Source organism: Marmota flaviventris, chromosome 13 (assembly GCF_047511675.1).
Source record: "Marmota flaviventris isolate mMarFla1 chromosome 13, mMarFla1.hap1, whole genome shotgun sequence".
Classification (NCBI taxonomy): domain Eukaryota; kingdom Metazoa; phylum Chordata; class Mammalia; order Rodentia; family Sciuridae; genus Marmota; species Marmota flaviventris.
In genome coordinates this window covers 44,201,056-44,214,271 of record NC_092510.1, presented here as the reverse complement: position 1 = coordinate 44,214,271, position 13,216 = coordinate 44,201,056, and the positions used below count along the sequence as shown (strand labels likewise).

At 36.5% G+C, this 13,216-nt stretch overlaps 1 protein-coding gene across 1 annotated transcript in view; it reads left to right on the top strand.

Moving 5' to 3' along the window:
- Ptprd (protein tyrosine phosphatase receptor type D) overlaps positions 1-13,216 on the top strand; it is a 380,695-nt gene that overhangs the window by 37,947 nt on the left and 329,532 nt on the right. The gene's annotated exons all lie outside the window — the stretch shown is intronic.

Sequence of the window (13,216 nt, the reverse complement as noted above, 5' to 3'; positions counted from 1 at the left end):
TTTGAGAAAATCTTGAAAGTTGCCTAGGGCCTTGCCAAAATTGCTGAGGCTGGCCTTGAACTTGTACTCCTTCTACCTCCGCCTCCCCAGTCTCTGGGATTACAGGTATGCACCATTAGGCCTGACTTTTCCTCTTCTTTATTTGGTTCCTTCTGAGATCAAACAAGATCAGTTGGGGCTCTATATGGTAGTGGCTGTGAGGAATAATTGTGTCAGTAGTCTATTTAATCATTCTCTCAAAATCTTTTCTTCCCATTCATAGTTCATTTTGGACTCTTAATTAGGAGAGTAGTAGTAATGTTCTTGTTCTCAAAGAATTACCTTTTTAAGATTCATTAATGCCTCCTTTGATGTGGGAAAAGAATGGAGGAAACATCCCAGTTAAATCCATTTCTCCACTTAATTATTCAGTTTGTTAAATATTCAGGTAGTAGAGGAAAATTGTCACCTAAAAAAGACAAATAGGTTTCACAATTTAAATGCATATCAAAATAACATATTTACTCTATAATTTTGTACAGTGATTATTTGTTAATTTAAAAGAATTAATTAAAAAAGAAATAGTTTATTTTCTATCTTTAAGACTCTGTGAGGAGAGGGGCTGAGGTTGTGGCTCAGTGGTAGAGCGCTTGCCTAGCACGTGTGAGGCCCTGGTTTCAATCCTCAGTACCACATAAAATAAATAAATAAAATAAAGGTATCGTGCCCCCAACTACAACTAAAAAATAAATATTTAAAAAAAATTCTGTGAAGAAACTGCTCAAAATTTTACCCATTAATCACTTATACTTTTCTGGGATTTTCCCATATCCCCAACATTTTCTCCCTACTATTTTGAATTACCATTTTTCTTCTTTTCTCTCCATCTTTTGCTCTTTTACTTCCCTCTTTATCATTTTCCTACTAGCTTTTTCATTTTAATATCACTTTTGGGCATTTTTTTCCATTTTATGAGAAATAAACTGTTCTCTTGAACAAATTAGCTCATGTTGATAAATTGCTGACTTTATTTTTAGGTCAAAATATTTTAAAGAAGCAACTTATGTTAAGTCATGCAAGTGAGAAAATAACCTAATATTATTTTGTTGTAGGAGGATTTAGGATTGCTAGGAGAAGAATTTTTAAAATTCTATTCAATTAAATATTCCCTCTTCTCTCAGTGTGTATAGAAACAATAATATTCCAAGGAGAAGGTGCCCAGATTGGCATCTTGTGATTCCACAGCTTCCTCCAGTAAGTCCTAAGTTAGCAAAAAGTCAACAATAGGGACAGGGGAAAGGGTTCCTTCCCCAAAGGCATATGTGCCTTCTCTGATTTTATTTTCCATCTGTTCAGAATTCAAGCTTTTTTTTTTTTTTTCTCCAAAGGCAGAATGACTGCCATGTAAAGGTAAATTCTCATTGCCATACTTCTAGAGGGAAAAAAGAGGTTGTAAAGATAGTTCTCAGGGTCACATTAGGGGGGTCACCCAACTTTATTTGGACATCCCCATTATTCAGCAGGTGTGAGATAAAAACATTAACCAGTCTATTCTAGTTCTGATATATTATTTGAAGAGACTCCTTTCTGCCTGTGTTTGTTTCTTGTGCCCCCAAATTGAGAAGATCTTCAAATATATCCACATGTACATCGATGGCAGTAGTGATGTGAATATGGGCATAGATTTTTAGAGTGGTAAACTTGTTAACTTGTAAGGAATTTTTAGAAATTATTTGGCTGAATTCATTCATAGTATGGATATGGAAACTGATGCCGAATGTAGTTTAATGCATATTTTTTAATATTTATTTTTTAGTTTTAGGTGGATAGAATATTTTTATGTAGTCTTAGGATCAAATCCAGTGCCTCGTGCATGCTAGGTGAGCACTCTACCACTGAGCCACAACCCCAGCCCAGTGCATTTGTTTTAATTCAGCTATTATAAACTCATTTATCCATGTATGGGTAACTTTGTATTCTGTAGAGTATATCAATTACAAGGGCTAGAGTATATCAATTACAAGGGCTCATGTGATGTGAATAAGTAACCTGAAAATTTTGTTATAGCATCTTGATAATAATAACAGCATTTGCCCCAGAAATGACAACAGCATATATTTACCCAATATATTTAATGTGTGCTAGGTTCTATCCTCGAAGCTTTCAACACATATTTAATTGAAATGATGAATTTATAAGGTATGGGTTGGTGGTAGCTGAGGGTCTCTCTAGGTGAGAAAATAAAACTGAGCCTTGAAAAGGAAAGGCCAAGCCAGTACTTGAACCATGGAATTCAGAGGCTGTGTGTGGTCTTTGGCTCCTTTTTGGACTGGATTCTCTTAATGACCATAGTACAAGATAGTCCAGAGGAAGGACTAGACAGACCTGAGTCCAGTGCCCTTATAGCCCCATCTGACAGTTTTCAGCTTGTTTGCGTGTTCCAATTGGTAGATACTTTAGTTCTGGGCCTTTTCAAGGGGTACTTTGTCCTCCTTCAACAAAAAAGTAAAACAATGATAATATCCCAATATCTAAGTTTAAACATCTCTCTTCCTTTTGAAATATTTCTTATAATTGTAAACATCTGCTTTCCTTTTTAAATATTTCTTATAATTTCTTGTTATACAGATGCCATCTAATAATTTTTTTTTCCTTTCTAAAGCCCATACCTAAATAGCTTAGGGTAGATAGCATCTGATCTTATTCATTTGTTGAAAGAATAGGGGTTATGGAAATGAGGAGAACTAAGAAGAAAAAAGGAAAGAGTGCCCCTATCTCACTTGTTTATGAAAACTTGATACATTATGGATCATCATTAATATACTGGTAGAGACCTATTAAGTAGATTATATAATTTATGCTAATGAGATGTCATTTTTTAAAAGCAAAGAATTCTCATTCTCATTTCATAGTGGACTTTTTATTGTAATGAACAATTTTTTAGGCATCTGGAATTTGAGAGTATGGTAAAAGTGATACATAGCTCTATTGCCTTGGTTTTGATATTTTGAGAGATTATCCACTGATAATCAGAGAGCAAAGAAATTGAACCCAGGCTGCTTGGGCCTTACATAACTACATAATGTACCAGATGTTGAAATTGATGTATATGAAGATTTTTTTTTTTTTTAGGCAGTAGGGTGAGGTGTGCTGGGCGTAATGTGAAACTTACAATGAGAAAGGAGAGTAGTTGGGAAAGCTTTGAGTTTCCCGTTTTACTTAAGGATTTCTTGTTTATTTCAGAATTTACTATTTGCCTTCTCCACATCCCACATATTAGCTTTGGATAGCAGTATTGTACCCCCAAATGTCAGTTTTATTGGTTGACATTAAAGAATTAGAAGGAGACTCACAGAGCCCACCCTTTCACTTGACCTTGGCTATGACTGCAGTCAGGGTAAACATTGCTGTGTGTTGATGTTGGCTCCCCTGGAGGAGCCTATCAAGTGCAGGAAGCCTCATGGACCATGTGGTTCCCATCACATACCTGGAATACGCACTCTGTGCTGTCCTTCCCCAACTCTCTTTAAAGGGCATTCATCTTGGTTTTCTTTGGAAAACAGTTTCTGTCAAAGATTTGAGATAGGCCTTGACAAATTTTAATATAAAAAAATGTTAAGGCTTGAAAAAAAGCACTTTAAAACCAAATGTAGAATAAGATTTTCTGTTTTCTGCCAGTTATTCCACATATTCTCTTAAATCTGTAAAATCTAAGGACTGAATTTGATTTAACAAGCAATATATGGAATATTTTCCAGCAGAGCCCAGATTGCTGCATTCAGACATATCCAGTGTCTTTTTTTGTTGTTGTTGTTATTCTTCCGCAAGGTATTAAAGCCCTCACAGGAGAGAACTTTAATTGACTTTTCTTTCAATGAAGAGAGTGAAAAAATAATCTTACACAGGCTATACTCTCCCAGAGGAAATTCTGTATCTTATACATTAGCTTCATAGGAAAGTTAGAGTTTTGAAAATTCAAATCAGTTGGTCTTCTTTTGTTTGGTTCTCTGTCTGGATAGAAGGTATAAACTTCTGAGAGCTAGCTTTCAACATTTGACCCAGGCCTTAGAGAGTTATTTCTACATGCATCAAAACTAGAAATTGCTTTTCTTTTTAGTATGCATTTTCAATGTCACTTATAACACTGTATCTTCTCACCTTGCTGTTAGTTATGAGTGCTTGGTAGAGCTGAGTTCCTGAGCCTCTTCATCAAAATGACTGGTTCTGATCCCAGCTTTGTCCATTATAATTAACCATATGAAGTCTTTTGTCTCATTTGACTCTTTTTTCACTCATCTCTATTACAAAGTTAGTACCTACTTCATGTTAATTGTTGTGAAGATCAAGGGGACAACATATATATGATGTATTTGATATATCAGGTTTCGACTAACGAGTCCTTTCTGGTAAGAATTAGAATGCACTTAATTCAATTCATCATAAGGAGGTTTTGTGTTGTGAACCTGAACTTGGAGAATTTTCATCCTGCACAATTTCAACATGTGGATTTTCACACAAATTCAGGCTTCAGATTAGCTCTGTTCAATCATGAATTCTTGTATGCATAATCTTTTTTTTTTTTTTAAATAGGCCATTTATGGTAAAACTTAGCCCAGCCAGTTGATTGATATTGACTTGATTTGAGTTGTTCTTGATATGTCTGGGGACTGAACCTGGGGCTTTACCACCAAGGTTCACCCCTAGCCTTTAAAAAAAAATTTTTTTTTTTTGAGATAGGGTGCTGCTAAGTTGTGGAGGGTCTCACTAAATTACTGAGGTTGACCTTGAATTTGTGATCTTCCTACCTCAGTCTCCTTAGTCACTGGGATTGCAGATGTTCCTCACTGCACCCACTTTCTATATAATCTTGTACTTGTCTAACATTGAATCAAAACTAATTGGTTTCTTGATATTCAATTTCATAGGGTCAAAACAATGAGATGCCTTAAAGATCTCTCACCCTCTTGCTTTTTTTGGTTGTGAATGAAGTGGGGTCATATTGCACACTGTACACTGAACTTGATTAAGAAGTTCAAGTATTATAGATGTTTTGGTAGTGTTTGCTTGCTTTCAAAGGACTACTGTTTCCCTTGGGAGAGTCCCTTAGCATTCAATTGAGGACACTTGTTTTTGAACATCTCCCCAAGAGCCTGACTGGCCAGATGTTTTTCAAAATGAGCTGCTGAAAACACTGAAACTAGGATTTAAAAGAAAACGGTCAAGTCTGGCTTTAGTCTTTTATTTTTAAAGGCATAATAAAGGGGACCATAGTGCTCCTTTGGCTTTTTATTGAAAAAACAAAAAGCACCATATGTTAAGATAGTGTTATGGAGAAGATATCCATCTGAAAATGCAGAAGTGATTAGATTTGTTTTCATTCCCTTGGCCTGTTCTTCTGGTGTGGTCATGCCATCACAGATATTCTGGAACACCTCTGAAAGCCATGTGCTGCTCTTTGTTTTAGCTCTGTACTTATTTATACAACCCACCATTCAGTTTAAAAATGGGCCATTTATGGTAAAAATTGGCCCAGCCAGTTGATTGATATTACATTAAACCAAAATATTGGCTTGATTCCAATTGTCCCTGGTATGTCTGCTGTCTTGATATAGACATATCACACCCAGTCTGTTTTACAAGCAGAGTTTGCCCACAGGAGTTCTGGAACCCCAACAAAATGGAAACATTGTGGCTGTGTGTATTTTAAGCTCCTGGCTGTCAGTTTTGTTCATGAAACCTTCAAACATAGTTCTTTCCTCCCCCCCAAATTTTAACAATATTTGTAAAGGAAGGCTGTTGGTCTCTTGGGCCTGCCTATATCTCTTCTCTCACTCCAAATATAATGCACCTTCTTTTATGCTTTCTATGTTTATGCACTTCTTTGTGGAGGCCTTTTTGTTTCCTTTCAGGGATGGTTCCTTTTTATCTTTTGTCTTTGTTTTCATTCATTGCCAAAGAAAATCTTTCTCTTGAAGGGTCCAGAATATAAGAATGGCTTTTTTTTTTTTTTGTGAGCTCCATCCATTGCAATAACAATGTATTGCTTTTGCCCTTGAAAATAGCAGGACAAAATGCAAACAGCCCATCCCCAGAAGAGCATCATTAGAGGTGTGGGAATTTATTCTGAACAACCTTGAATTGGGAAAACTGGATCACTTTTTTTGCTCTCTAGGATTGTGAAGTTTGTGAATATTGTCTGAGGACATGCATATTAATCATATGCCCACAGAGAGCAGTAAAAAATCTTTGAATGAAAACATTCATTGTGAAATAAACGAATGTAATTATAATTCATAGGAGCACTTTTGTCAAAGTGTAATTTGTAACCCTTAAAATCAAAACACAGTAGGGACCCTAATATTGTTCCAAATAAGTGTCTTCTTCCTAAATAGTTTTTAATTAATCAACTTTAACACAAACCCTTATTTTTAGAATACTTTGCTTCAACATGTCTAGAAATAATTATAATTTAGAATTAGTGTGCAATCATATGGCTTAGTGTCTTTGAGGTTAGTTGAAAAGGGAGAAATGAATGAGGATAGTCTTAGAACTCAATGCTATAGTTGGAATTAAAATCTCATGATTTCTACTGTATTGTGGACTTTCAGGATGAGACAGTGAAGGAAAGAGGAGAATCATCTCTTAGCTGTGTGACGTTGAATGGGCTATAAACTCTTGGAGCACAGTTCTCTGTGAAATAGAGATGATGTGCCAAGTGGTTGTGATGAGTATTGATTATATACAAAATGTTTTGTTTCGCTAAAAATTGGTTTTGTTAGCAATTAACGCAGCTTATGGGGACTGTCCCACTCACCGTAAGTGTGGAACACAGTATACAAAAAATTATTTAAAACCTGTTATAGCTACAGATTCTGTAGGTCGGAAATTTAGGAGGTATAACAGTGGAAATGACTTTGCTCTACAGTATCTTGGGCTTCAGCAGGAAGACTCTAAAGGGGCTAGCTGGACTCTTATGAAGCCTCACTTTTTTACATATGGCCTCTTTGATGTAGGGAAGTTCTGAACATCTGGGGGCTGGAATATTTACTCTCCTGATATCTCTCTATATGTGGCCTATCTATGAGTTCTGTCTAGCATGGCAACTTCAGAGTAATTAGAACTCTTACATTTAGGCTCAGGACTCCTAAAGCATGTGTTGTAGCAGGTGCAAGAAGAGGGAAGAAGGGAGAGGTGAGATTGCCAGAAGGGTAGCTGGACTTAGACTCTGACGCCACATAGCATTGCTTCTAGCATAGGCTGTTGGCCAGAGCTGCCAGAACCCCTCCAAATGCAAGAGGAGTGAACACTTAACACCACTTCTGGGAGGAATGCTTATGGGATGAGAATGAGATAGGTTTATCTTCAGAAAAATGCAGTCTGCTGTGTGGTTTGAGTAGAACTGAAGAGAATTCCATTATAGAGGCACCATAACATAGAATCATAGCTTCTTGTATGGTACCCAAGAGTGATGTGCCTTCTTGAACTAGACCTACCTATTATTCCAAGCTTGCTGCTCTTTCTTTATATTTAACTTATAAAAATTAACATGGAAAATCCTGTAGACCTATTGAAGTAATGATTTGAAATGCTGCTGCTGAAATCATTATGAAAACTCATCTTTTCAGAATCCAGATTTAAACACCTTTAGACACTTTATTTAAAACATGGAAGTCAGAGTCCTGAATGCTAAAAACAAACTTACTAAGATTAGCAACAGGGAAACCCTTGCCTTTGGAGAAAACAAACAGCAATAACCCATTATAGGCCTAAGTGAGAAGAATTACAGTGAGGAATGTTCCTTGCACTTAAAGAAAAGGATCAGAAATTGGGAAAGAATACATCTAATTTGTTTTAGGACAACTCTGACATTTAGTGGGAAGTACTCAGGCAGAGCTACCTCATTTTATCCTTCTCAAATGTGAAGCTCCCTCCAATGTTTTAATAAGGGAGGAGCTTTACAAACCAACTACTATGATTAGGATCCCATCATGTCTTAACTATTGGCAAAGAAATCTCCACAGGTGTAAGTAAAGTGGAGAAAAGTGTGTTAATTATTTAAAGCCCAAGTTCAGGCACCCTCCTGTGAGCCCCTATTGTTAGTTTTTGTTTGTCATGCTAAGAGTGCATATCCCAGCTGGAGTCAGTCTCATTGGAGGGGCTTTAATAAATAAATTTACATTCTGACTTGGTCTTCTCTAGTGTTAAAACACTATTTGTTGTTTGCCTAATGCATAATGCATTTTTATAGTGTTTTGATGAGCTGCATACATTCTGCACATTGTTGTGGCCAGCTTGTACTAAGTGACAGATGTGCCCTTTGCTGTTTTGCTGTCCCAGTGAATATGATACCTACATGTTATGCTCATAAATGTCGACTAGGAAGTGGTGACATGTTTATCCTTAAGGATTTTTTTTTTTCTTTTTAATATCCTTGCCTGTTTTATGGAAAATGTTCTCAGAGCTTTTTTGAGGTCATAGTTTATTGTCTAGTGGCCAGTTATCCAGCACTTTTAAGAGCCCAACACTGCAGTGGATTCCAAGTATATAATAACTCCAACAATAGATATTATGTATTTTAAATGAGGAAGGTGATCACTGAGCAACTATCACTGTTCCTTTTTCTATTCAACATTTTGCTGGAGCAGTAATGATGGGGGATAAATGAATTTATATGCAAGGATAAAGATTTTACATTCGTCTTTAAAATAATGTCTACAATGGGGTATTTCTCAAAAACCAAACTTACATGTTCTGTGGCCTTTGTCCTTGAGGGGTGGGAGTCTTTAAAGTTCAGTAGCTGTAGTACTTCTTGGGCCTATTTGCATTAGCAAGCATGCTTTTTTAAGAAAAAAATTATGTCAATATGTTTAGTGTGGTTATGGGGCTTTACCATTACCTGAAACTTAAATCCTTACACCTAAGAGTTCCTCTATGCTCCATGTTTGGATCTGTGGATGATAGATCAGAGAAAACAAGGAAATGTAGACATGAGGAATGATTAGGTATTACGGACACAGCAGAGGTCTAAGGGGGTTAACACAGAGGGGCACTTGAGTATACTAGGAAAATCAGAAGATGGGTGGAGGAAGCAGAGGAAAAAATCCTCCCCCTGCCTTGGGGGGAGGCGGGGAAAGGATGGGTGGCATATTCTTTCTTCTTTTCTCTTCCTCATCCTCCATGGTGCTCTTGTTTCTTCCTCAATGTGAATTCCTCCTTGGGGGCACTGAAACTTAAGTCAGTCCTGCAAGGCCAATAATTCAACCATGTGATGGGTTTCTGAAACTTTGGGTTATCCTGGGAATATGTGGCATTGTTTCCATGAAAAATTTGTTCTGAATGGCAAACAAAGTATTTGCAAACTGATGTATACCATGATTTGTTCCGGTAACAAAAAAGATATACAAATATGTGTGTGTGTACATTTTTAGGTGAATATATATAATACCCATATTTAGCTAGATAGTATAAATGTAGAATGATCTATATGGTTTATAGAGGATACAGACATATTATATATGTCAATTTGAATAAAGTATAAATAATTGCTATTGGATTTAATAGAAATAGCAATTTTGAATAAAAATTGCTGTTGAATTTAGCAGATTGTCAAATTATGTGGGCATTGAATTTTGCGATTGCATATGTCTGGAGAGGTGGGAGCTACCAGTGATGTGAGGAAGGGATCCATAGGGGAGGAGACTTACAGTAGCTGAGTGAGAGTGTATCCTGGGAGTTGTGGTTCTTCCTCCTTTGAGGAATAAAGGAAGGGAAGAGATGTAATTAAAGTTGTAGATAATTGTTTCCTGAGGTGTATTTTAATTAGCTGTGGAGTTGGGGCAGGTATTGTCATTGAAGACCATGGATTCTTTTCAACATTGGTTTTTCAATGTTCACTCTTTATGCTGTTGACAGCATTTTCTTTTAACTTCTTTATTTTGCCTTTGATTGCTAGTTGATTTTGTAACACATATAACATGATATACTTCCAATCATGCAGAAGAAATGAGTTATCTTAGTTAATATATAGCATAAGATTTATAAGTAGCATTTTAGTATTACATTTAATCTCATTATGGTAGTGGATTACATTAAGGATTGGAATGAGATTAATTTACCTCCTGGTCAATTGATGATCTAGTCTTCAATAGATAGGAAGTATAAAATGTAAGATATTGATAATTACAATTAGTACATTTATGAGTTTTAAGACCCTTTTATTAAATTATAAGCTATAAAATGAGCATATTCTGTTTGTTCAGCATAAATGACTAAAGCCTATCTACAGAAGAAGCTGCATTGACTGTGGTGTAAGGTGAACTGTGTGGGTAGGAACCCAGAGCATGTGGAGAACAAAACCTTTGCAGTGATCTTAGTCCTGGAATGGGAAAGAACATCATACCATTATTGCCGCAGTCTGGCTGGGCACACAATCACGAGCCACCACACACCTTATAGATTCAAACAACAACTCTTTATTCCCGAACTGTCACCAGCACTCTACAAACACGTTCTGGGGGAATTCACGTTCTGGGCCCAAATCCACCCCCACTGGGCTTCTGTCTCCCAAAAAATACTGTCTGAATCCCGTGAGAACTCAAGGGGAACTCAGGCAGCAGGATACGCCCTATTCCCAGCAGGAATAACCTTAAACCTGGAATGTCCTAAACCCGGATTATCCTAAACCAGGAACACCCTAAACCCGGATCCGCCCTGGTCCTTGAGCAAGGTCACCTTAGATGCAATGTCACTGCAAAATGTCCTATTTCCATGAGTCCTTCCACTAAGCAACATGGGGTACGCTGGCAAGGAAATTGTCATACCTACTTGGCTAATGGCTCCCAGCACATTATTTGTTCTTTTACCTTTGAATCTTAATATTGATCACAAATATTTATTTCTTAAACCACATGCATTTTCCACCAACAAAATTAGTGAGGCTTTTAACAGAAAAATTAAGCAGTTTTTAAAGCAATATTGGCTCAGGAGTTGAGGGTATTCTAAAGTATGGGACAGTGTTTCATATGTAAAATTGTGGCTTCATATATACCCTGCTTCAGCTGTGGGCCAACCTTGCTGAAGTCATTCCTTTAAAAAGCAGATTTTATGATGAAAAATTGTGCAGTGAATGGATAATTATGAATGTAATGCACTCCACTATTGTCATGTGTGTAAGAAATTAAAAAAAAAAAAAAGCAGAGATGATCACAAGGAATGGGAAGTGGCCATCATAGCTTATGTGCTTTTCTTATTATTGTGAGAAAGTTTAGGAATTTTGAAACACTTTTCAGAAAATTATTTAAATTATTTTAAACATCTCAATTTCCAGATTAGAAATCATGTCAATAGCCAGCCACGGTGGCTCACACTTGTAATCCCAGTGGCTAGGGAGACTAAGACAGAAGGATCATGAGTTCAAAGCCAGCCTCAGCAACAGCAAGGTGCTAATAAGCACCTCAGTGAGACCCTGTCTCTCAATAAAATACAAAATAGGGCTTGGGATGTGGCTTGGTGGTTATTTACCCCTGAGTTCAATCCCAGGTACCAAAATTAAAAAAGAAAGAAATCATGTCAATAAACTGATTTGCTGATTACATGATAATGAACAAACTATTGAAGTTCTGTATGGTAGTATATAGGATGAGAATTTATTGCTTTAGAATTCCTATAAATTCAGTAGGAAGCAACTATGGTTTATGCCATCTAAACACAGAATCTAAAAACCTATTAAGATGGTCTGTTGAGAATAAGAATCACTACTGCTGTGCTACCATCTTCCATTTTCTTACATATCAATTTCCACCCTAACCGGGTAAATTTCATTTTTATTGAAATGAGTTTAAATGTACTGTGTAGTTTTGTATATCTACGGGTATATGCATAACAATTTGACACAGCAATCTTTTGCCAAACCACTGGACAATATATAGTACCTTTCAAAACCATTTGTCTGGAAAGGGAGTTGGGCGAGTGAGTTGACAATTGTATTCCTTTTTACTTCTAGGATATTATCCTAATAAAGCAAACATGGATCAAAGTACTGTGTCCACTTTATGATTGAAAAGCATTGATAGGAAAATTTGGCAGAGCTTTCTTTTGTCCTTTTTGAAGTTGGACTCTAACCAGAGAGAGAAGAGGAATCATGAAGAAATCAGGGGACATAACTTCTCCCATCTCTTCACATTATGCCAAAGAACAAACCACACACAAAAAAACACAAATTTGATGGGATGTATGTTAACTTGTGGCAAACTTATTTTAAAAGTCGGTTGACATTCACTTGAATCAGAACAATTAATCAAGGTCTGCCAGGGTCCTAAGGACAATGAGTGTGAACTACACCATGGGTGTGAAATAATGAATTAGATTTTTCTCTGTTTCTCTCTAATCTATTTGTTCAACCAAGGAAGCCATTTTCTGAATGTTTAATGTATTCAGAACTTTGAGAAATATATATAACTCCAGTTTTGAATTCCCATTTAAATTTTTGCCTGTTTTATTTTCACACTTCACTGTTGGGCTTCTAAGCTGTCATACAGAGAAGCTGTCAGTAGAGACGGCAAGAGAGAGAGACATGTGGCCTGCAGGCCTGCACCCGCAAAGAGCTCGGGGACCACTGGATGCTCAGATCCAAAAGGCACTGGGACCCCCAACCGATCAAAATAGCTGCCTTTTCTTTCCCCTCCCACTGAATCATCAATCTTAGAACTAAATAAATGTTTTTGTACTTTGTGGATGCTGTCCCCACTGCCTCTGGTGTCAGGTTCTGTTAATAATTTAGGGAGTATTACAAAATGTCATGGGGAAGTCTCACATTTTGGAATAGGAGTTTAATTGACATCCTACTCTATGCCTTCTGGTTTCTGAGAACTGTGTGGCAACCCACATTTGGTCTGTTGGGACTTCCAGGTTCAAAATTTTGAGATGGAAAATGAAAAGTAATTTGTTTTATAATTGTTTACATTAAAAGGTAATATCCTTAGGTGTGTGAACCATGTAAAAATGTCATTTGATCTTATCTTTGTCCATTTTGGAAGTTGTCCCATTTACAATATTTATTCATTCGAAAACATCATTCAAATTTTTAAAACTCAAATATGTTTTAATTACCTACTAGGTGCAAATAACTCAGTTTTTAAAAACAACAACAACAACAAAAACACTTTTAAGCTATGCTAATGTTTGTTGGTAACTTTTAGTGGGAATGTTTGATAAGAAAGCCAACAAGTCTAATGGCAAA